Below are 16268 nucleotides of genomic sequence, written 5' to 3'. Positions count from 1 at the left end.
CTCTAGCCCCTACGGTTTGGAAATTATGGTCATTTGTTTGAGGGGAGTCCTCACTATGAGAAATAGGCTGCAATAATCCTGTGCCTCTCTGTGCTGCGTGTGTAAAAAGAGGCACATGTTTTGGCGGGAAAAAGTACACAGGCTCTCTGATTGGTGGATTCAAATTCAGCAGCTCCCAGGCTGACCTAGAAACTTACTTCTCGCTCCCTGTGCATTTTTTTGCTGATTTTTTCATTTAACAAGTATATTTGAGGGACCCTCAGCATGTTCAGCATTTTTTCAGCTGTCCATTTTGCTTTTCCAATTTTTCTGTTTAACTTATTACTATTGTGCTAAATAATACTATTTCTGCTATTTTATAAGATTTGTGCCTAATATAGTATTTCTGCTAAATTACAATATTTCTGCTTTTTATACTATTTGTGCTAAAACATAGTATTTCTACTAAATGTAGTATTTATGCTTAATCATACTATTTCTGCTTTTTATGGGATTTGTGCCTAATATAGTATTTCTGCTTTTTATAGGATTTTTGCTCAAACATAATATTTCTACTAAATGTAGTGTTTATGCTTAATCATCCTATTTCTGCTTTTTATAGGATTTGTGCTTAATATAGTATTTCTGCTAAATTATAGTATTTCTGCTTTTTATAGTATTTGTGCTAAAACATAGTATTTCTACTAAATGTAGTATTTATGCTTAATAATAGTATTTCTATATATTTCTGCCAGGTCCCCAGGCAGCCAATCCTCTGTGAGGACTGAGACATTCAAATTTTCAAATCAGGGCCTGCACAGTTTCCCAGCCAATCAAATAAGTGTCCTGAGGCATTCAAATTTGCATATTGGGGCCTTCGTGGCTTCTAAGCCAGCCAATCATATCTGAGGGCTGAGGAATTCAAATCCACAAATCAGGGCCTGCACGGCTTCCCAGCCAGCCAATCACATATGTGGTCTCAGGCATTCAAATTTGCATATTGGGGAATTCGTGGCTTCTAAGTCAACAAGTCATCCATGTCATATATCTCTAAAAATTCATATTTTAATATTAAATTGTCAGCACTTGAAGATTCCCCCATCTCTTCTGAACAAAACGGTGTAAGAATGACCGTTCTAGCCCCTACGGTTAGGAAATTACGGTCATTTGTTTGAGGGGAGTCGTCACTATGAGAAATAGACTGCAAAAATCCTGTGTCTCTCTGTGCTGCTGCGTGTGTAAACAGATGCACCTGTTTTGGTGGGGAAAAGTGCACAGCCTCTCTGATTGGTGGATTCAAATTCACCAGCTCCCAGGCTGACCTAGAAACTTACATACACACACACAGGGAGAGAGAAGTGTGTGTGTGTGTGTGTGTGTGTGTGTGTGTGTGTGTGTGTTTGTGTGTGACAGAGAGAGAGAGAGAGAGAGAGAGAGAAAGCCTTTTAATGGGATGATCCCATTGTAAGATTCAAATTCAATATATTTAGACTGGTTGACTGAATTGGATCTTGTGTGTGGGTCTCTCTGTGCATGTGTGTTTCCTCATGTGTACATATTTGTAATTGTGTGGCAGTCATAAATTTTTTTGCTGATTTTTGTCATTTAACAAGTATATTTGAGGGAACCTCAGCATGTTCAGCATTTTTTCAGCTGTCCATTTTGCTTTTCCAATTTTTCTGTTTAACTTATTACTATTGTGCTAAATCACACTATTTCTGCTATTTTATAAGATTTGTGCTTAATATACTATTTCTGCTTTTATAGGATTTGTGCTTAATATAGTATTTCTGCTAAATGTAGTATTTATGCTTAATCATACTATTTCTGCTTTTCATAGGATTTGTGCTTAATATAGTATTTCTGCTAAATTTAGTATTTCTGATTAATTATAGTCTTTCTACTAAATCATAGTACAGTATTTCTGCTTTTTATGGGATTTGTGCTAAAACAAAGTATTTCTACTAAATGTAGTATTTATGCTTAATCATACCATTTCTGCTTTTTATAGGATTTGTGCTTAATATAGTATTTCTGCTAAATTATAGTATTTCTGCTTTTTATAGTATTTGTGCTAAAACATAGTATTTCTACTAAATGTAGTATTTATGCTTAATCATAGTATTTCTATATATTTCTATATATTTCTGCCAGGTCCCCAGGCAGCCAATCCTCTGTGAGGACTTAGACATTCAAATTTTCAAATCAGGGCCTGCACGGTTTCCCAGCCAATCATATATGTGTCCTGAGGCATTCAAATTTGCATATTGGGGCCTTCATGGCTTCTAAGCCAGCCAATCATATCTGAGGGCTGAGGAATTCAAATCCACAAATCAGGGCCTGCACAGCTTCCCAGCCAGCCAATCATGTATGTGGGCTCCAGGTATTCAAATTTGCATATTGGGGAATTCGTGGCTTCTAAGTCAACAAGTCATCCATGTCATATATCTCTAAAAATTCATATTTTAATGATAAATTGTCAACACTTGAAGATTCCCCCATCTCTTCTGAACAAAACGGTGTAAGAATGACCGCTCTAGCCGCTAAGGTTAGGAAATTATGGTCATTTGTTTGAGGGGAATCCTCACTATGTGAAATAAACTGAAAGAAGCAGGTCTATGTCTCTGTGCTGCGTGTGTAAAAAGATGCACCTGTTTTGGCGGGAAAACGTAAACAGCCTCTCTGATTGGTGGATTCAAATTCAGCAGTTCCCAGGCTGACCTAGAAACTTAGTCCTCTCTCCCTGTGTGTGTGTGTGTGTGTTTAGTGGGAGAGAGAGGACCCTGCCCTTATTTGGCAGCATGTCATTGTAGGATTTAAATTGAACATAGTTAGACTGGTTGACTGGATTAGAGCCTGTGTTTGTGTGTCCCTCTGTGCATTTGTGTTTCAATAAGTTATTACTATTCTGCTAAATCATAGTATTTCTGCTTTTCATAGGATTTATGCCTAATATAGTATTTCTGCTAAATTATAGTATTTCTGCTTTTTATAGGATTTGTGCCTAACATAGTATTTCTGCTAAATTATAGTATTTCTGCTTTTTATAGGATTTGTGCCTAACATAGTATTTCTGCTAAATTATAGTATTTCTGCTTTTTATACTATTTGTTCTAAATTATAGTATTTCTGCTTTTTATAGGATTTGTGCTTAATATAGTATTTCTGCTAAATTATAGTTTTTCTTCTTTTTATAGTATTTGTGCTAAAACATAGTATTTCTACTAAATGTAGTATTTATGCTTAATAATAGTATTTCTATATATTTCTGCCAGGTCCCCAGGCAGCCAATCCTCTGTGAGGACTGAGACATTCAAATTTTCAAATCAGGGCCTGCACAGTTTCCCAGCCAATCAAATAAGTGTCCTGAGGCATTCAAATTTGCATATTGGGGCCTTCGTGGCTTCTAAGCCAGCCAATCATATCTGAGGGCTGAGGAATTCAAATCCACAAATCAGGGCCTGCACGGCTTCCCAGCCAGCCAATCACATATGTGGTCTCAGGCATTCAAATTTGCATATTGGGGAATTCGTGGCTTCTAAGTCAACAAGTCATCCATGTCATATATCTCTAAAAATTCATATTTTAATATTAAATTGTCAGCACTTGAAGATTCCCCCATCTCTTCTGAACAAAACGGTGTAAGAATGACCGTTCTAGCCCCTACGGTTAGGAAATTACGGTCATTTGTTTGAGGGGAGTCGTCACTATGAGAAATAGACTGCAAAAATCCTGTGTCTCTCTGTGCTGCTGCGTGTGTAAACAGATGCACCTGTTTTGGTGGGGAAAAGTGCACAGCCTCTCTGATTGGTGGATTCAAATTCACCAGCTCCCAGGCTGACCTAGAAACTTACATACACACACACAGGGAGAGAGAAGTGTGTGTGTGTGTGTGTGTGTGTGTGTGTGTGTGTGTGTGTTTGTGTGTGACAGAGAGAGAGAGAGAGAGAGAGAGAGAAAGCCTTTTAATGGGATGATCCCATTGTAAGATTCAAATTCAATATATTTAGACTGGTTGACTGAATTGGATCTTGTGTGTGGGTCTCTCTGTGCATGTGTGTTTCCTCATGTGTACATATTTGTAATTGTGTGGCAGTCATAAATTTTTTTGCTGATTTTTGTCATTTAACAAGTATATTTGAGGGAACCTCAGCATGTTCAGCATTTTTTCAGCTGTCCATTTTGCTTTTCCAATTTTTCTGTTTAACTTATTACTATTGTGCTAAATCACACTATTTCTGCTATTTTATAAGATTTGTGCTTAATATACTATTTCTGCTTTTATAGGATTTGTGCTTAATATAGTATTTCTGCTAAATGTAGTATTTATGCTTAATCATACTATTTCTGCTTTTCATAGGATTTGTGCTTAATATAGTATTTCTGCTAAATTTAGTATTTCTGATTAATTATAGTCTTTCTACTAAATCATAGTACAGTATTTCTGCTTTTTATGGGATTTGTGCTAAAACAAAGTATTTCTACTAAATGTAGTATTTATGCTTAATCATACCATTTCTGCTTTTTATAGGATTTGTGCTTAATATAGTATTTCTGCTAAATTATAGTATTTCTGCTTTTTATAGTATTTGTGCTAAAACATAGTATTTCTACTAAATGTAGTATTTATGCTTAATCATAGTATTTCTATATATTTCTATATATTTCTGCCAGGTCCCCAGGCAGCCAATCCTCTGTGAGGACTTAGACATTCAAATTTTCAAATCAGGGCCTGCACGGTTTCCCAGCCAATCATATATGTGTCCTGAGGCATTCAAATTTGCATATTGGGGCCTTCATGGCTTCTAAGCCAGCCAATCATATCTGAGGGCTGAGGAATTCAAATCCACAAATCAGGGCCTGCACAGCTTCCCAGCCAGCCAATCATGTATGTGGGCTCCAGGTATTCAAATTTGCATATTGGGGAATTCGTGGCTTCTAAGTCAACAAGTCATCCATGTCATATATCTCTAAAAATTCATATTTTAATGATAAATTGTCAACACTTGAAGATTCCCCCATCTCTTCTGAACAAAACGGTGTAAGAATGACCGCTCTAGCCGCTAAGGTTAGGAAATTATGGTCATTTGTTTGAGGGGAATCCTCACTATGTGAAATAAACTGAAAGAAGCAGGTCTATGTCTCTGTGCTGCGTGTGTAAAAAGATGCACCTGTTTTGGCGGGAAAACGTAAACAGCCTCTCTGATTGGTGGATTCAAATTCAGCAGTTCCCAGGCTGACCTAGAAACTTAGTCCTCTCTCCCTGTGTGTGTGTGTGTGTGTTTAGTGGGAGAGAGAGGACCCTGCCCTTATTTGGCAGCATGTCATTGTAGGATTTAAATTGAACATAGTTAGACTGGTTGACTGGATTAGAGCCTGTGTTTGTGTGTCCCTCTGTGCATTTGTGTTTCAATAAGTTATTACTATTCTGCTAAATCATAGTATTTCTGCTTTTCATAGGATTTATGCCTAATATAGTATTTCTGCTAAATTATAGTATTTCTGCTTTTTATAGGATTTGTGCCTAACATAGTATTTCTGCTAAATTATAGTATTTCTGCTTTTTATAGGATTTGTGCCTAACATAGTATTTCTGCTAAATTATAGTATTTCTGCTTTTTATACTATTTGTTCTAAATTATAGTATTTCTGCTTTTTATAGGATTTGTGCTTAATATAGTATTTCTGCTAAATTATAGTTTTTCTTCTTTTTATAGTATTTGTGCTAAAACATAGTATTTCTACTAAATGTAGTATTTATGCTTAATAATAGTATTTCTATATATTTCTGCCAGGTCCCCAGGCAGCCAATCCTCTGTGAGGACTGAGACATTCAAATTTTCAAATCAGGGCCTGCACAGTTTCCCAGCCAATCAAATAAGTGTCCTGAGGCATTCAAATTTGCATATTGGGGCCTTCGTGGCTTCTAAGCCAGCCAATCATATCTGAGGGCTGAGGAATTCAAATCCACAAATCAGGGCCTGCACGGCTTCCCAGCCAGCCAATCACATATGTGGTCTCAGGCATTCAAATTTGCATATTGGGGAATTCGTGGCTTCTAAGTCAACAAGTCATCCATGTCATATATCTCTAAAAATTCATATTTTAATATTAAATTGTCAGCACTTGAAGATTCCCCCATCTCTTCTGAACAAAACGGTGTAAGAATGACCGTTCTAGCCCCTACGGTTAGGAAATTACGGTCATTTGTTTGAGGGGAGTCGTCACTATGAGAAATAGACTGCAAAAATCCTGTGTCTCTCTGTGCTGCTGCGTGTGTAAACAGATGCACCTGTTTTGGTGGGGAAAAGTGCACAGCCTCTCTGATTGGTGGATTCAAATTCACCAGCTCCCAGGCTGACCTAGAAACTTACATACACACACACAGGGAGAGAGAAGTGTGTGTGTGTGTGTGTGTGTGTGTGTGTGTGTGTGTGTGTTTGTGTGTGACAGAGAGAGAGAGAGAGAGAGAGAAAGCCTTTTAATGGGATGATCCCATTGTAAGATTCAAATTCAATATATTTAGACTGGTTGACTGAATTGGATCTTGTGTGTGGGTCTCTCTGTGCATGTGTGTTTCCTCATGTGTACATATTTGTAATTGTGTGGCAGTCATAAATTTTTTTGCTGATTTTTGTCATTTAACAAGTATATTTGAGGGAACCTCAGCATGTTCAGCATTTTTTCAGCTGTCCATTTTGCTTTTCCAATTTTTCTGTTTAACTTATTACTATTGTGCTAAATCACACTATTTCTGCTATTTTATAAGATTTGTGCTTAATATACTATTTCTGCTTTTATAGGATTTGTGCTTAATATAGTATTTCTGCTAAATGTAGTATTTATGCTTAATCATACTATTTCTGCTTTTCATAGGATTTGTGCTTAATATAGTATTTCTGCTAAATTTAGTATTTCTGATTAATTATAGTCTTTCTACTAAATCATAGTACAGTATTTCTGCTTTTTATGGGATTTGTGCTAAAACAAAGTATTTCTACTAAATGTAGTATTTATGCTTAATCATACCATTTCTGCTTTTTATAGGATTTGTGCTTAATATAGTATTTCTGCTAAATTATAGTATTTCTGCTTTTTATAGTATTTGTGCTAAAACATAGTATTTCTACTAAATGTAGTATTTATGCTTAATCATAGTATTTCTATATATTTCTATATATTTCTGCCAGGTCCCCAGGCAGCCAATCCTCTGTGAGGACTTAGACATTCAAATTTTCAAATCAGGGCCTGCACGGTTTCCCAGCCAATCATATATGTGTCCTGAGGCATTCAAATTTGCATATTGGGGCCTTCATGGCTTCTAAGCCAGCCAATCATATCTGAGGGCTGAGGAATTCAAATCCACAAATCAGGGCCTGCACAGCTTCCCAGCCAGCCAATCATGTATGTGGGCTCCAGGTATTCAAATTTGCATATTGGGGAATTCGTGGCTTCTAAGTCAACAAGTCATCCATGTCATATATCTCTAAAAATTCATATTTTAATGATAAATTGTCAACACTTGAAGATTCCCCCATCTCTTCTGAACAAAACGGTGTAAGAATGACCGCTCTAGCCGCTAAGGTTAGGAAATTATGGTCATTTGTTTGAGGGGAATCCTCACTATGTGAAATAAACTGAAAGAAGCAGGTCTATGTCTCTGTGCTGCGTGTGTAAAAAGATGCACCTGTTTTGGCGGGAAAACGTAAACAGCCTCTCTGATTGGTGGATTCAAATTCAGCAGTTCCCAGGCTGACCTAGAAACTTAGTCCTCTCTCCCTGTGTGTGTGTGTGTGTGTTTAGTGGGAGAGAGAGGACCCTGCCCTTATTTGGCAGCATGTCATTGTAGGATTTAAATTGAACATAGTTAGACTGGTTGACTGGATTAGAGCCTGTGTTTGTGTGTCCCTCTGTGCATTTGTGTTTCAATAAGTTATTACTATTCTGCTAAATCATAGTATTTCTGCTTTTCATAGGATTTATGCCTAATATAGTATTTCTGCTAAATTATAGTATTTCTGCTTTTTATAGGATTTGTGCCTAACATAGTATTTCTGCTAAATTATAGTATTTCTGCTTTTTATAGGATTTGTGCCTAACATAGTATTTCTGCTAAATTATAGTATTTCTGCTTTTTATACTATTTGTTCTAAATTATAGTATTTCTGCTTTTTATAGGATTTGTGCTTAATATAGTATTTCTGCTAAATTATAGTTTTTCTTCTTTTTATAGTATTTGTGCTAAAACATAGTATTTCTACTAAATGTAGTATTTATGCTTAATAATAGTATTTCTATATATTTCTGCCAGGTCCCCAGGCAGCCAATCCTCTGTGAGGACTGAGACATTCAAATTTTCAAATCAGGGCCTGCACAGTTTCCCAGCCAATCAAATAAGTGTCCTGAGGCATTCAAATTTGCATATTGGGGCCTTCGTGGCTTCTAAGCCAGCCAATCATATATGAGGGCTGAGGAATTCAAATCCACAAATCAGGGCCTGCACGGCTTCCCAGCCAGCCAGCCAATCACATATGTGGTCTCAGGCATTCAAATTTGCATATTGGGGAATTCGTGGCTTCTAAGTCAACAAGTCATCCATGTCATATATCTCTAAAAATTCATATTTTAATATTAAATTGTCAACACTTGAAGATTCCCCCACCTCTTCTGAACAAAACGGTGTAAGAATGACCGTTCTAGCCCCTACGGTTAGGAAATTACGGTCATTTGTTTGAGGGAGTCGTCACTATGAGAAATAGACTGCAAAAATCCTGTGTCTCTCTGTGCTGCTGCGTGTGTAAACAGATGCACCTGTTTTGGTGGGGAAAAGTGCACAGGCTCTCTGATTGGTGGATTCAAATTCAGCAGTTCCCAGGCTGACCTAGAAACTTAGTCCTCTCTCCCTGTGTGTGTGTGTGTGTGTGTGTGTGTGTGTGTGTGTGTGTGTGTGTGTGTGTCTGTGACAGAGAGAGAGAGAGAGAGAGAGAGAGAGAGAGAGAGAGAGAGAGAGGCTTTTAATGGGATGATCTCATTCTAAGATTTAAATTCAATATATTTAGACTGGTTGACTGAATTGGATCTTGTGTGTGGGTCTCTATGTGCATGTGTGTTTCCTCATGTGTACATATTTGTGATTGTGTGGCTGTAATAAATTTTTTTGCAGATTTTTGTCATTTAACAAGTATATTTGAGGGACCCTCAGCATGTTCAGCATTTTTTCAGCTGTCCATTTTGCTTTTCCAATTTTTCTGTTTAACTTATTACTATTGTGCTAAATCATAGCATTTCTGCTATTTTATAAGATTTGTGCTTAATATACTATTTCTGCTTTTCATAGTATTTGTGCTTAATATAGTATTTCTGCTAAATTTAGTATTTCTGATTAATTATAGTTTTTCTACTAAATCATAGTACAGTATTTCTGCTTTTTATGGGATTTGTGCTAAAACAAAGTATTTCTACTAAATGTAGTATTTGTGCTTAATCATGCCATTTCTGCTTTTTATAGGATTTGTGCTTAATATAGTATTTCTGCTAAATTATAGTATTTCTGCCAAATTATAATATTTGTGCTAAAACATAGTCTCAATTTAAAATTACAAGATTCATAGTTCATCACAGTGTCTCTGGTAAATCACAATATTTCTGCTCTGTTGTACTATTTTTCTAAATCATAGTGTTTCTGTAATGTTTAAGTATTTTTGGCTAAATATATTCTTTCTGTTATCTTATACTATTTCTCCTAAATTCTTGTATTTTTGAGAAGTTATCATGTTTCTGGTAAGTTACAATATTTCTGCTAAATTCTGCTATGCTATTGTATTTCTGCCAAGTATTATGTTTCCTCTAAGATATTGCAGTTCTGCTAAGTTATTCCATTTTAGCAAAGTTCTTTTGCTTCTGCAAAGTTTTTACAATTTCTGCAACTTTTCAGCTTTTTCAGCTACTTTTTGCATACAGCTTCAGCTTTAAGCATCCACACTGCATTTTCGCAGGAAATGCAAATTTTTCTAGTTATTATTATTCTTCAAGTTGCTCGTTTTTCGTCCTTTAACTACTTCCACAATTTTTGTGCTATTTTCACCGTTCAAATTTTAAACTATTCTGCTATTTCTGCTAATTTGCGCTATGATTTTTGCTATTTTTTGCTATTATACTTTTTAAAATATTAAGCTTTTTTCCTTTAATTTGTCCCATTGAAATGAATGGAAAACTTCCAAAATTCTGCTAAATTTTGCTTGTTTTTGAAACTTAACTACTTCCTCATACTTTTGCCTAGAAAAACCATTCAAACTTTAAAATGTTCACAAATTATTGGGCTATTCATGTATGATTCAGCTTTTTCAAATCTTTTACCGTTTTACTTTTATGCCTCTTAAAGTTTTCAGTTGCAAAATTGTGATTTTTCACAAAATACATGCGTTGTTATGGTTGCTATGCTCTTGGCTTCCAGTGTGCCACTGAAGGTTTTGCAATTTTCACTTCATGTCCGAACAACTTCTTGCTACTTGCTCAATTTTCACTCAACTTCCACAAATTATACATCAAAACGTAGGTATTTTTGCTGGCTTTCAGAAAATGTCACTATCATTGTTGTGGGATTTATAGAATTTTGGCAAATCTCCTCAGACCAACACAAGGTCTCAAAACTCTCCATATAAAGTCAATGGAGAGCTTGTTCAAAATCATCGCTGGATTTCTGTAATGAGAGGCATATTCGAATCGTCATATCTCCTTAACGAAGCGACTTTAAGACATGAGGCTTGTCCCCGAATATCTTCAGACACCCCTGACGCTCACAATTCAAGAATTTCTTTCTCACCTATTACCGTTCTGAAATGAGTTGGACTTGTTTGAGGGTAGGAAATTCGTCCGTCGCTCAGATTTCTTCAGATTTAAAACTCTGGAAATGAACCACTTTTTTCTCTCGTCATAACTTTTTGTTGGATTTCCACAGAGACCTGAAAATTTCTATGACTGTTCACCAAAGCCTGCTGTCTCTTACGGTGAAAGAATGATATCGATACTCCAAATAGATTTAGAGTTAGAAAGCGTTGTTTGAGGGCAAGTCAAGGCAGTTTTTGCTTCGCTCTGCTCAGTTATGGTGCATTAGAAGTCAAATATCTTTAATAATTCATATTTTAATGATAAATTGTTAACACTGGAAGATTCCCCCATCTCTTCTGAACAAAACGGTGTAAGAATGACCGCTCTAGCCCCTACGGTTAGGAAATTATGGTCATTTGTTTGAGGGGAGTCCTCACTATGAGAAATAGGCTGCAATAATCCTGTGCCTCTCTGTCCTGCGTGTGTAAAAAGATGCACCTGTTTTGGCGGGAAAACGTAAACAGCCACTCTGATTGGTGGATTTAAATTTGGCAGCTCTCTCCCTCTGTGTCTGTCTGTGTGTGTGTGTGTGTGTGTGTGTGTGTGTGTGTGTGTGTGTGTGTGTGTGTGTGTGTTTAGTGGGAGAGAGAGGACCCTGCCCTTATTTGGCAGCATGTCATTGTAGGATTTAAATTGAACATAGTTAGACTGGTTGACTGGATTAGAGCCTGTGTTTGTGTGTCCCTCTGTGCATTTGTGTTTCAATAAGTTATTACTATTCTGCTAAATCATAGTATTTCTGGTACTTTTCGGTACTTGTGCTAAATACAGTATTTCTGCTAAATCATACTATTTCTGCTTTTCATAGGATTTATGCCTAATATAGTATTTCTGCTAAATTATAGTATTTCTGCTTTTTATAGGATTTGTGCCTAACATAGTATTTCTGCTAAATTATAGTATTTCTGCTTTTTATAGGATTTGTGCCTAACATAGTATTTCTGCTAAATTATAGTATTTCTGCTTTTTATACTATTTGTTCTAAATTATAGTATTTCTGCTTTTTATAGGATTTGTGCTTAATATAGTATTTCTGCTAAATTATAGTTTTTCTTCTTTTTATAGTATTTGTGCTAAAACATAGTATTTCTACTAAATGTAGTATTTATGCTTAATAATAGTATTTCTATATATTTCTGCCAGGTCCCCAGGCAGCCAATCCTCTGTGAGGACTTAGACATTCAAATTTTCAAATCAGGGCCTGCACAGTTTCCCAGCCAATCAAATAAGTGTCCTGAGGCATTCAAATTTGCATATTGGGGCCTTCGTGGCTTCTAAGCCAGCCAATCATATCTGAGGGCTGAGGAATTCAAATCCACAAATCAGGGCCTGCACGGCTTCCCAGCCAGCCAATCACATATGTGGTCTCAGACATTCAAATTTGCATATTGGGGAATTCGTGGCTTCTAAGTCAACAAGTCATCCATGTCATATATCTCTAAAAATTCATATTTTAATGATAAATTGTCAACACTTGAAAATTCCCCCATCTCTTCTGAACAAAACGGTGTAAGAATGACCGTTCTAGCCCCTACGGTTAGGAAATTACGGTCATTTGTTTGAGGGGAGTCGTCACTATGAGAAATAGACTGCAAAAATCCTGTGTCTCTCTGTGCTGCTGCGTGTGTAAACAGATGCACCTGTTTTGGTGGGGAAAAGTGCACAGCCTCTCTGATTGGTGGATTCAAATTCACCAGCTCCCAGGCTGACCTAGAAACTTACTTCTCTCTCCCTATGTGTGTGTGTGTGTGTGTGTGTGTGTGTGTGTGTGTGTGTGTGTGTGTGTGTGTGTGTGACAGAGAGAGAGAGAGAGAGAGAGAAAGCCTTTTAATGGGATGATCCCATTGTAAGATTCAAATTCAATATATTTAGACTGGTTGACTGAATTGGATCTTGTGTGTGTGTCTCTCTGTGCATGTGTGTTTCCTCATGTGTACATATTTGTAATTGTGTGGCAGTCATAAATTTTTTTGCTGATTTTTGTCATTTAACAAGTATATTTGAGGGAACCTCAGCATGTTCAGCATTTTTTCAGCTGTCCATTTTGCTTTTCCAATTTTTCTGTTTAACTTATTACTATTGTGCTAAATCACACTATTTCTGCTATTTTATAAGATTTGTGCTTAATATACTATTTCTGCTTTTATAGGATTTGTGCTTAATATAGTATTTCTGCTTTTTATAAGATTTGTGCTTAATATAGTATTTCTGCTAAATGTAGTATTTATGCTTAATCATACTATTTCTGCTTTTCATAGGATTTGTGCTTAATATAGTATTTCTGCTAAATTTAGTATTTCTGATTAATTATAGTCTTTCTACTAAATCATAGTACAGTATTTCTGCTTTTTATGGGATTTGTGCTAAAACAAAGTATTTCTACTAAATGTAGTATTCATGCTTAATCATACCATTTCTGCTTTTTATAGGATTTGTGCTTAATATAGTATTTCTGCTAAATTATAGTATTTCTGCCAAATTATAATATTTGTGCTAAAACATAGTCTTAGTTTAAAATTACAATATTCATAGTTCATCACAGTGTCTCTGGTAAATCACAATATTTCTGCTCTGTTGTACTATTTTTCTAAATCATAGTGTTTCTGTAATGTTTAAGTATTTTTGGCTAAATATATTCTTTCTGTTATCTTATACTATTTCTCCTAAATTCTTGTATTTTTGAGAAGTTATGTTTCTGGTAAGTTACAATATTTCTGCTAAATTCTGCTATGCTATTGTATTTCTGCCAAGTATTATGTTTCCTCTAAGATATTGCAGTTCTGCTAAGTTATTCCATTTTAGCAAACTTCTTTTGCTTCTGCAAAGTTTTTACAATTTCTGCAACTTTTCAGCTTTTTCAGCTACTTTTTGCATACAGCTTCAGCTTTAAGCATCCACACTGCATTTTCGCAGGAAATGCAAATTTTTCTAGTTATTATTCTTTTTCCGCCTGAAATTTTGGACCTTAACTCGCCCCACAGTTTTGAGACAAGGTTCACATATGATATATCATTGTGTGCGGCTGGAGCTGGAATGAGTTGCTATGACTTTTGGTGTTTATTACTTCTATAGTTTTTTAAATATGAATATTTTAATGCAAGTTTTTTCCCATTGAAATGAATGGAGAACAAGAAAACTTCATTTGTGGTGTGCTGGCTCACTCTAGTGGTATGTCGGGAGTAATGCGAGGCGGCCGCTGTGTCCCTGTGGACGCTTTTATTTTGTATAACTACCGGAAGTAGTTCCTGTGTACTGACGCTAGCTGGGTAGCTAGCGCCGCGTCGCTTAAAAAGCAGCCGGGCTTGTCTTAAACTTAAGAGGCTGACACTCGCTAAACCACCCGATCGCTCGCCAAGCGACTGTTTCACACTGGACTTATTTTTCGTTTATATGGGCCGATGATGCTGGTCGATGAGGAAAAACTGAGTTGTTTGGTGGTGGCTAACGCGGAGCTAGCTAGCCACCGGTATGTGTCTCTTTCCCCTCATATGTGGGGAAAGAAACATGTGAGGCGGCCGCCGATCGACCGGTTTTCAGGTGAGAATGTAGGTGTGTAAACGTCAAATATCTGCTCGTTTTGTCAAAACATCCCATATTAGCAACAGATTTCTCACGATGTTGCTGCTAGCCGGCTTGCTAGTTTGGCCGGCCGGCTAGCCGGCTAGCTAGCTCGGCTAGCTAGTGCCGCTTCGCTCAAAAGCACCCAGGCTTGGCTTTCAGTGAGGCGTCTCTAACTCCTTTCACCCCCGATCGCTCCGCAAACAGTCTTTGTCTTAGCTGGACTTATTTTTCGTTTATATGGGCCGATGATGCTGGTCGATGTGGAAAAAATAACTGAGTTGTTCATATACCGGTGGCTAGCTAGCTCCGCGTTAGCCACCGGTATATGTCTCTTCCCCTCGTATGCGGGGAAAGAAACACCGATCGACCGGTGGTGGCTAACGCGGAGCTCAATCGTGGATAAGGGAAACCCAATGCAGGAGAAGCAGGCGGCTGGTGAACTGAATTTCAGGTAAGACGTTATTAACTGCACTCTATTTGGGTCAGATATAAACCGAGTTTAGGTGTAGTTTATTTTCGTTGTGCTGACAGTTACAATAACTGTACTGCGTGCTAGCTAGCACGACGGAGTTTCTATACAGCTGTGCGCGCTAAGTTACTGATTTTGAACTTTATGACAGCCTCCCCTATTTTCAGGCGAGAATGTAGGGGTGTAAACTTCAAATATCTGCTCGTTTTATCAAGAAGTCCCATATCTCTCACGATGTTACTGCTAGCGCCGCATGGCAGCTAGCTGGCTAGGGCGGCTTGGCTGACACCTAGGCCGGGCTGACTGATACCCAGGCCGGCTCACGCTCTCGTTTCACCGCCGCATGGCGGCTAGCTGGCTAGCGCGGCTTGGCTGCCACCCAGGTCGGGCTGGCTGACACCCAGGCTGGGCTGGCTGACACCCAGGCCCGCTCACGCTGTCGTGTCACCCCTAGTCTTTCGTGATGACTCTTGGTTGGCTGCTGGACTTATTTTTCATTTATATGGGCTGGTGATTCAGTATGAGTGTCCGGTGAACTGAATGTCAGGTAAGACGTTATGTATATGTAAGGTAGTGACTGGAATAAGTCACAAGGTGTCGCTGTTGAGCTGCATATATGTTGTAAATTTTAGCAATTTTGACCATTTGTCCTCTGCAGGACACCGTAGTTCAGATTTCTCGTTCGCGTGGGCGCCATCTTGGTTCAGTGTTTACTGTGATGTGCAAAGGTAAGCACTGTCAGTGGCGAACTGCATTGGTTTTGTTTAAAAATAAGTGTTCCACTGTGTAAAATAGCGGTTTGTCATTTAAGCCGAGCAAATATTTTGTTTATTGAGAGGTTCATGTATTGTCTGATGAGAGTATGAGACAAAGATATACTTTTCTTTCTTACTCTCATATAAAATATTTAGCTTTTATTAAATAGTTATCTGAATCTTACAACCAAAGTTTGTATAATAATACACAAGATTGGCTGTAGACCATTGTTAATCATTCAGAACACTGTGTAAAAATAACAAAAAACAAAAAGTGAATGAAAAGTGCATAAATATTTATTTTACGTGTTTGATGTGTGTGGCAGGGCGTGGTCTGCAGTGCCGCTGCAGGGGAGGTGGACCCACCTCAGCGGCATCTGCAATCACGCCTCTCAGGTGTAAAGTCTGTGCTCTCTCTGCTTTTTTTTTTTTTTTTTTTGTGTATGTGTCGGGCTATGAGATGAAAAGCTACAGCCGGCTGTGTGGGTACAGCAACTATGTGTGAAAAGTGGTCCATAACGTAATGCTTCAAAGTGTGTTCATGCAAACATTGTCGGGTCTGCTTATGAACCTCTGCGCACAGCGTCTACAAATTGGGGCTGTACGAAGTCACCTCA

The 16268-nt window shown here is 37.5% G+C and overlaps 1 protein-coding gene across 1 annotated transcript in view; it reads left to right on the top strand.

The window, feature by feature from the left end:
- LOC146699064 (sialic acid-binding Ig-like lectin 10) overlaps nt 1–16268 on the top strand; it is a 170443-nt gene that overhangs the window by 149470 nt on the left and 4705 nt on the right. The window lies entirely within an intron of this gene.

This window comes from Copadichromis virginalis, linkage group LG11, assembly GCF_057382275.1.
Source record: "Copadichromis virginalis isolate Kocher_CV1m ecotype Utaka linkage group LG11, C_Virginalis_male_GT1.1, whole genome shotgun sequence".
NCBI lineage: Eukaryota > Metazoa > Chordata > Actinopteri > Cichliformes > Cichlidae > Copadichromis > Copadichromis virginalis.
Note: the sequence above shows the minus strand (reverse complement) of the source record. Positions and strands in the feature narration are given on the sequence as shown.